The following is a 9,153-nucleotide window of genomic DNA, read 5'->3' on the forward strand; positions in this document are numbered from 1 at the left end:
GTGGGGGAATGGACAGCTTATTTTAAGAGGGAATTGAAGGTCTTTCTATTTCACTTCTGACTCACACGTTAAGCCTGTGACCAGAAGAGAAAACACTTCCAGGAAGCAGAGAGGTTTGGAAAGGTTCTTAGCCCCAGCTAAGCACCATGTGCACTCACAGCGAAGCCTTGTCTCAAGAACAAAAGGGGGAATGGCTATGAAAAGCAGTTTAAGACAGCCCAGGAGAACCCTGATTTTCATGGACCTTCCATGGCTATAATCCCTGCTCAGTCATGGTCAAGTAACACTCTGCAGTGGGTTTAGTAGATGCTGCTTCCAGATCCTGAGCTCAGTTAGATTTCGGGTTGGACCACGTGAAACCACTTATTTATGTTTTGCTTGGGGGTGAGGGGATACAGCGGCTTCTCTGGTTGTGGTCTCTAGACTCTGCATTCTGGAAGCAGTGGCCAGGTCTCAAGTTTGAGGCCAACCCAACTTCTAATAATGGGTTCCAGGCCAGCTTGGGGTGTATAGCAAGAACCTGTGTGTGTGTGTGTGTGTGTGTGTGTGTGTGAGAGAGAGAGAGAGAGAGAGAGAGAGAGAGAGAGAGAGAGAGAGAAGGAAAGAGAGATGGGGAGGAGGGGAGGAAGACAGGAAGGAGGAAAGGAAAAGCAGTAGGCAGACACTCGGAACTGGAAACCACTGTGCACTTGGGTTTGGCTTTCCAGGTATTGAATGAGGGTTCAGGGTCAGACAGTGTCTCTGATGGTCACAAAGGAGGATTTCTTCCCCTCCTCTCCCCTCCCATTTCCCCTTTCCCCTTTCCCTTCCCTTCCCAACAGGGGCAGTGAGCTCCTCTCCATCCCACCTTTAGCCCAAGCGAGACAATGTCCTCCCAAGAAGCTGTCACGTGACTGAACAGGAAGAGCAATCTGAACTGCTGCACCGGAAGTGGGGTGGAGCATGGCTTGGTAATGGGGAGCAGGAGAGTGGGGCAGTGCTTTCTAGAGCCCAGGACAAGAAATCCCCGGGAAGACATTTTGCTTGTTTTGCTTGGTTCTCCCTACCCCCCCCCCCCAGCCTTTCCCTCAGTTGGTTTAGAAACACAGGCTTTGCGCCTTGGTACTTCTTACCCAGAGAAATAGTGGAGCGCAAATGTTCCAGTCTCTTACTGTAAGAACACAGAGAGTGAGCTCTTTTTTGGGGGGAGGCACTCTCCTCTTTAAGTCAAGGGAACAAATGCTTAGGGCTGAGTCCTGGTAACTGTTCAGATGAACAGGTTACTGAATGCTCAGGCTTACAACAAACTGAGGGCCATGGGGGCAAACTGGGGACAAGGAAGGGTCCCAACTGGTTTCCTAGGTAACTGGTTTTATGACCTCAGGCCAGTCTTTTCCCTTTTCTGGGCCTCCCTCTCCTTACTCACAAAGCAACAGGGCCGAACCATTTTGCCCTCAGATCCTAAAGGTGTGTCAGCTGCCTGGGCTCAAGGAGCCTTGAAAGCAGAACGGTTGAAGGTTTCCCCCGTATAAATCCTGGGATCACCGCCATTTCCAAACATCCCATTGTGGTTTGGGGCATCTCTGAAGTTTCTGGACAGCTTGAGTCACCCCCATTCTGAGCTGCAAGGTCCAGCAATTAAAATGAGAAAATTTCCCTTGTCTGCTTTGGAGATATAACTAGATGAATAGGACTTTTTATGTTAATGTGATGGAGATACATAATGAGTCTCATGTAACTTTCAAGTCGGGGAGGATGAAAACGCTGACGCTCCGTGCAGGTGATGCCTTCGCCACTAATTGCCTGCCCTGAATAGTCTTCAAAACGGCTCCATCGGATTCTGATTGCAGACCATCTAGGACGCTTAAAAGACGTCTAAACAGGCTGAACCTGGAAACCAATTTAACTCCCAAGGCAAGGACTGAGCTGAATGTCATGAGTGTGAACACAGTGGGGGGGGGGGCTCAGCTTGGCTCCTTGCCCCCAAGAAGAGAAGCAGAAGAGACAGGAGTTTTCTGGGCTAGGTGGTGTGGGCAGCAAAGGGGTGAGGACAGGGGATCAGTAGGCCAGCTGGGTGGAAGGAGGGCCAGGGAAAGGGTGTTGTTCCTTCAAAGATGACTGAGGATTCACCAGGAAGATGAGAACTGAGGGAGAGATGATGTCTCTCACAGAGGGCATGAGAAAGAAACTCCACAGCGCTTGGGAGAGCTGAGTCAAATTCATACAGAAGCAGAATCCCAGAGTCGGCTGGCATCCTTAAAATTCATTTAGTATATTCCTAGCTCACGTAGGAATAGGACTCCACCCCTCCCAAGCCCCGAGGTACTTCATCGCGATCGCTGATTCCTAAGTACATCCACACATGCATGCATTCATCCCTACAACCATCCATCCACACAATCGCCCACCTACCCACTCACCAATCTATCCATCCATTCATCCATCCGTCCACCCACCTACCCACTCGCTCATTCAAACATCTACTCACCCACCCACCCACATGCTTCTTCACTTCACAAACATCGAAGACCCATGCTGTGTCTCAGACACTGATGGAAGTTAGGGGTAAGCAAAATTCTCATCGCCTTTCGGGAATTTCTGTTTCAGACGGCAGAACAAGTTATCTACACATCCACTCATCCAGCTACCCGTCCACCCACATACCTATTTGTTCCTTTCAGTCTCTCGAGTTCCCACCTCTGGCACACACTCACCAGCCTGGAAGTTATGGAGTCACTCCATTTTAGCTGGGAAATGCCACGAGGGAACAAGAAAGCAGGACTTGGTGTATGTTCATCTACAGGCTCCACGGGAGGTTGGAGTGAGGGCTCTCTATACCCGTGTCTCTCTTTAGTATGTTTTATTTTTCAGATCACACTGAAAAGGAAATTGTGTTCTTGTAATCTCTTATAATTAAAAACAATGAAACATAGGAGCTGTCTGGTTTAGGACACAGGGCAGCTTGTGATCCTTGGGGTCCCATCTAGAACAAGGAGAGGGAAGTTTATCTGTTCAAATAAATCCCAAGTGGTGCTGTTGTGTGTAGCTCTTGGTCCAGACTATGGAGAGTTTTGGGCTCAGAATGCACTGAAGGCTGCAGTCTCCAAAGGTTTGGCAAGCATCTCAGTCAATGAAGGAGACCAGGGTTAGGAACAATGTCGCCTACCCTGCCTCTTCCTCTGTTATCACCGAGACTCTGCCAAGAACCTGCTCAAGTCCTGTGCACCATGGAGGGAGGTAATGCAAAACTGCTGGGCTCACAGTGAACCTAGGAAGCCAAGGGGTAGTCAGGTGTCATGCCGCCCGAATGCCTTCCGCACTGGGCCCGGTCCTGCCCTTTGCCCGTGTTGGGACTATGACTGTGTGTTGGTCTTCTAGCGCAAAGTTCCAGAGTCCTTCCACAGTTCTCCCCAAAACATGGTCAGGTTGTCACAGGAACTATGCTGGTACCAATTTGTCTTGTCAGGGTTTCTATTCCTGATTAAAACATCAAGACCAAGAAGCAAGTTGGGGAGGAAAGGGTTTATTCAGCTTACACTTCCATGTTGCTGTTCATCACCAAAGGAAGTCAGGACTGGAACTCAAGCAGGTCAGGAAGCAGGAGCTCATGCAGAGGCCATGGAGGGATGTTCCTTACTGGCTTGCTTCCCCTGGCTTGCTCAGCCTGCTCTCTTATAGAACCCAGGACCACCAACCCAGAGATGGCAGCACCCACAAGGGGCCCTCCCCCCATGATCACTAATTGAGAAGATGCCCCACAGCTGATGAAGGCACTTCTTCACCTGAAGCTCCCTTTTTTGTGAAAATTCCAGCTTGTGTCAAGTTGACACAAAAACCCAGCTAAGACAGATTATGAGTTGGCTTTGACACCTGTATCATGGTTAGCCCCGTGTTCCTCTTCTCCTGGGAAGTCTCTGGGCTTGTCTATATTAAGAGCCTCAGTGATAATCTGAGTGATCTAGTGACGTCATTCTTGAAAACTAAGAGTGCTAATTAGTGATTCCCAGACAAAGGAAAAAGCTAGGTGCCTGGATGGCCACTTCAGAACAGTGTTTTATCAACAGTTGGTGTGGGTCCTTGACCCACAAGGGTCTGAGCTAACCAGTGGAATCATATAAGACACAGATAAGTGACAAAACATCAGGATCTGAGATCCTAAAAGATAAAGTGCATGTGCACATTCACAAAAATAGAACTGTCTACTTAAACCATAAATTGAATGTAAGCTTCCTGGCAGCCCAAGGGGAAAAGGAAACATAACCACAGTCTTTTTTTTAAGCATGGGAAGAGAACACTTGTTATTCGTGGTGTGTATGATGGCAGAGTTTTATAGGCAGCCTTCCGCTTTGGCAACAGAGGAGTAAAAGGATGCAGAAGAGGTTCCTCATCAGGAAATATTTACCTCCACCCGGATGGAGGGGACTGTAGACTTTGTAAACTGTATAGGATAACGTTAACTTTTAAAAGGCTAGAAAAGGGCACCCGAGAGAGGACTCAATTATTAAGAGCACACACAGTTCTTGCAAGAGGGACCAAATTTAGTTCCCAGAACCCATGGAGAGAGATTCACAACTGCCTACAACTCTAGTGTCTTGGCTTGCAACGCCCTCTTTTGGCCTCTGCCGGTACTGCACTCACACATGCACATACTCACACAGACATACATGACACACATAATAAAAGATAAAATAAGCATTACCAAGAGGGAGAGGACAAGGTGGTGGCTGTACTCAAATCAATAGAGGTGAGATGATAAGAGTTCTGGTTTAAACTCTCTTTGGGAATAGGTGAAAAGCTGCTAGAGTCTGCCACTGGATTGTGTGTGTGTGTGTGTGTTGTTGTTGTTGTTGTTGATGACGATGTTTGTTTATTGTTATCAACTTGACACGCTAGGGTCCCCGGGAAGGAATGCCTCAATTGAGAAAATGCTTCCATCTTATTGGCTTGTAGACAAGTCTGTCAGGCAAATTTTTGATTCATGGTTTATGTGGGAGGACCCTGTCCACTGTGGGTGGTGTCATCCCTAGGTGGTCTTGGGGTCTATAAAAACGCAGCCTGCGTAACCTACGAGGAGCAAGCCAGTGAACAGTTTCTCCACGGCCTCTGCTTCGGTTCCTGCCTCCAGGTTCCTGCCCTGGCTCCCCTTCATGGTGGGCTGCAAGCTGTCAGATAAAATAAACCCTTTCCTCCCCAAGTTGCTTTCGGTCATGGTGTATATCACAGCCACAGAAAGCAAGCCAAGGCAGTGTGGGAGTGAAGGAGAGGCAGCAGGGAAAGTAGTTGACTATGGACACAGGAGAAGCTTGGAGGTGACAGGAAAATCAGGGAAGAGAATCTGGTGTCCTCTATGAGAGGATATATAGGTAAAGGCTGACAAAATCATCTTCACAGACGCCCTGGGGAATTTGGGAGTTCTCTGTCTGCCAAGCAACAGTGCATGGGTTCGGCTAACAAAGGCATGCTGGGATGGAGAGGCAAACTGGGCGCAAGAGGCATGCTGGGAGCAAGAGGCATGCTGGGATCAAGAGGCATGCTGGGATCGGACTATCCTGGCTTAGAGCTGTGCTCCAGTCTTGCACTGTAAGCTCAGAATCCAGTCATGCAACCTGGTTTTGTCTCAGTTTCCTCATTTGTACAATGGGGAGATAGCAATCTGAGGGAAGATCCAGACTGCATAATCTTTGTTTGGTCCACGTAAATAAACATCTAAAAAGAAGGTTCACTATAGTGTTTGGGTTTTTAATCTATGACTGATAGGTCATTCCAGAAAAATTCTTGCCATCAAGCTGTTGTTTTGACTTGACCGTGGGGACAAGAAGAAAGCTTGCTGTGCATGGAACATAGTTCTACAGCCCCGTTCAGTGCATTCTATCACCCACATCCCCTCGGAGGGTTTTCTCCTCAGATCATGACTCTTTTAGTTTGTAATTTCAGACTTGTGAGCTCACCTTTGCAGATTCTTCCCAAGTGCACCTGCAGTGTCCTGACTATGAAAACAGCCCTGGAAGCTTCAGTGCCTTTCTCAGCTGGGGGGCGGGGAAGGGGAAAGGGGGAGGGGGAGGGGGAAGGAGGAGGGGGGAGTATCTAGGGACTTTAGCTGGGAGCAAATATCATGATTTGAATATGAAGTGAGAGCACTTGGTTCTTAACCTTGGGGAGGGCCTTGAGGTGGAGCCTTGCTGAGAGAAGAGGGTCACTGGGTTGCAAACGCAATGTGACCAGCTGCTACACCTTTTCAGCCATGATGGGCTGTAGTCTGAGGAGCCAAAAATAAACCCTGCTTCTCCCGGAAGCTGCTGCTTCTCAAGTCTTTGATCACAGAAACAAAAGAGTAATTAATACAGGAAGAGACTGTTCTGGTGGATCCCACGCACTCATGGTCCCAAAGTTTTAGTTCCCAAAGAGGACTGAGGTGGTGGGCAACACACTTCCTTCACTGCCTCCTGATGACTGAGACTTTTCCGGTTTTGATGATGGATTAACTTCCAAAAACCAAGGTGTGTGCTGGAGGATCTACACATACAGTCACACATGGACTTTAGGGCTCAATGTCCCTACTTCCCTTTCGGGGTCTGAAACTCTTACATTGCAGAGTCAATTTCTTAGCAGTCTGGCTTTTCATTTCTCTGGCTTTCATGTATCCTAGAGTTCATGAATTGAATATATGCACAAAGATGTATTGTTATATATGTGTGTGTGATATATCACACATACATATGCACTTATGTTTTGTATAAATGCATACTTATATAAATAGAGCAGGATAGTATGTATTTGGAACATGTTATCCTTTGGTAAGGACTTAGCAGTGAGGAATAGCTACCTTCTTAATGTTTTAATGTTTCATTTTGTATTCAAATACACGAAACTAACTGCACCTTACATTTTGCCACTGCTGTCAGGAAGCTCAGTGTTTAATCTAATATTCAATCAAAATATCAGAATTACTCATTTCAGGTTTAAAAAATCCTCTTTCTATATTCTTTTTGATGCAGCATTTTGATAAGGTTATTCTCTGTGTAATTTTATTGCAACCTCATGAATATTGAAGATGCTCTTATAAAGAATTATTAATAAGTAAAGAGATGATGCCCAGTCCCCACCCCCCCAGAGCCATACTAGATGCTGTCCACGCCGTCTGCTCCCATCCAAGCCCCTGATGCATTTGCCATCTGAACTTCTGTGGCTGAGGTGGGTCACAACTCTGATAACTGCTAAACCAAACTGCTTCCAAACTCCATTTGTCGTTCTTGGTGTTATTAAGACCTGAGAAACGTGAGAGCAGACATAGCCAAACTGCAGTCCAGTGGCCCACATGTGGCTGAGGATGGCTAAGAATTCAGCTCTGCATAAAATCAAACTGACTTATAATTTTATGAGGTTCGCCTTTGCAAGCTTTTTGTAACGTGATTATGTGCCTCTCCAGTGTGAACATTCACGTCAGACGTTAGACACATCTGTGGGGAAGAAACTGGAATTCATTTATTTTGTGTGTATATGGTGTGGGGTATATGCATGCTGCACACACACACACACACACACACACACACACACACACACACACCGGTGTGGGTACACATGTCCATGCTGTTCACAGAGGCCCAAGGAGGATGCTTGGGTCTCTGATATTCACCCTTATTCTCCTCAAGACAGAGTCTCTCACTGGGCCTGCAGCGAGACTGAAGACCAGCAGTGCTCCAGACCCTTTCCCCACAGCATCGAGTTCTTAGGTGCACGTGTGTGGTCATGCCTACCTTTATTTCTTGGTTCTGGGACCCATGTTCTCACACTTGTACAGGAAGTGCTCTTACCCACTGAGCCATCACTTCAGCCCCAGGAATAAGCAGTTTAAAACTCAGCAGCCCTGACTTTTAGTAGGACTCTTTGCCCCTTGCCTGCTAGCCAAGTAGCTGAGGGCCGGATTCTCTCTGCCTTTGTTTTCCTATATGCAAAATGGGGATAAGGATGCCTATAGAACCCCTGTGAGGTCCAGGTAGGTGGAGACAGGGCAGATGGTACATGGAAAATACCCAACAACACCCACTGGTTTTTCTTTTCTTGTTAGTCCCTAGAAAGTCCCCAACCTACTCCAGGCAGCCTGGGTCCCTTCTGCTTTACACACACACTGGTCCACTGTAGAGGACCAGAGTCTCTGAACTCTTGTTGGGGTTCCTGGTGTCTGCAGCCATCCATGCCCCACATTCATGTGTGCCTTCAAGGAGTCTCTCCTAGCAGAGAGATACCCACTTGGCACAACCCTGATACCTGGTAGAGACTGGTAGGCATGTGGGGGAGGGGGCCAAGGGGCTACCTCTAGGGGTCACTGGCAATCTGTCCACTTGTTCCTCAGTCTCTGAGGGCTGGAAGACCTGGAGTCTGGGCCACGCCTGGATGATATAGCGCCTTCATATCTCCTCCCCGCTCCCTTCACTCTCTTCCTCCAGTTAGAAGAACTCCACAGCCTCTGTTCTAGCCTGGTCTCCCACCCCCGCCCTTCCTGGGCTTTGCCCCATGCTATGTGCCCATCTCTACCAGGTCCTCACTGCCTCCTCCACCCAAGATGTCTGATGCTCAGATTCTTGTATACCATCCTGAGTTTGTTTGTCTCTGGCAGCAGCCTGATCCTCAACCCCACCCCAACTCCGGTCATTTTCGGAACCCCAGGAAAGGTCATGCCCTGTCCAGAGGCCCTGCTGCCATTGGGAGAAAGCCTGCAGGGGTCTGACTATGCAGGACCAGAGCACAATACTCATCCTGCTGTTCTCACCCTCGAACTAGATGGATCATCTGTGAAGTTTGTGCAAATGTAGACTCCTGGTTTCCCTGCTCGGAACGTAAAGGCCCAGCATGAAGTATTTGTATCTTCAAACACGAATTCTGTGACGTCCTGGGGCAGGGAATGTTTAAGGGCCACGGGGAAGAACCCCATTGCGTGTCCAATACACACCAGTCTCAGGGCCTGCCTGTTCTAGCCTATGACCTTGTTAGCATGAGTCCCTTCACTCTTTCTAAGACCTGGTTCCCAGGATAGAGACTGGGGAAAGGGAGGTGGGGGAGGGCACTGGGTGGGCCCTGGGTTCAGGCCCAGGGCAGCTGTACTGTAACTAGCGAAGCTTGGAACTTGGGGTCCTCAGCCTGTCATAGAATCCAGGCTCTGCTATTCCTGTCGTCTGG

Source organism: Apodemus sylvaticus, chromosome 6 (assembly GCF_947179515.1).
Source record: "Apodemus sylvaticus chromosome 6, mApoSyl1.1, whole genome shotgun sequence".
NCBI lineage: Eukaryota > Metazoa > Chordata > Mammalia > Rodentia > Muridae > Apodemus > Apodemus sylvaticus.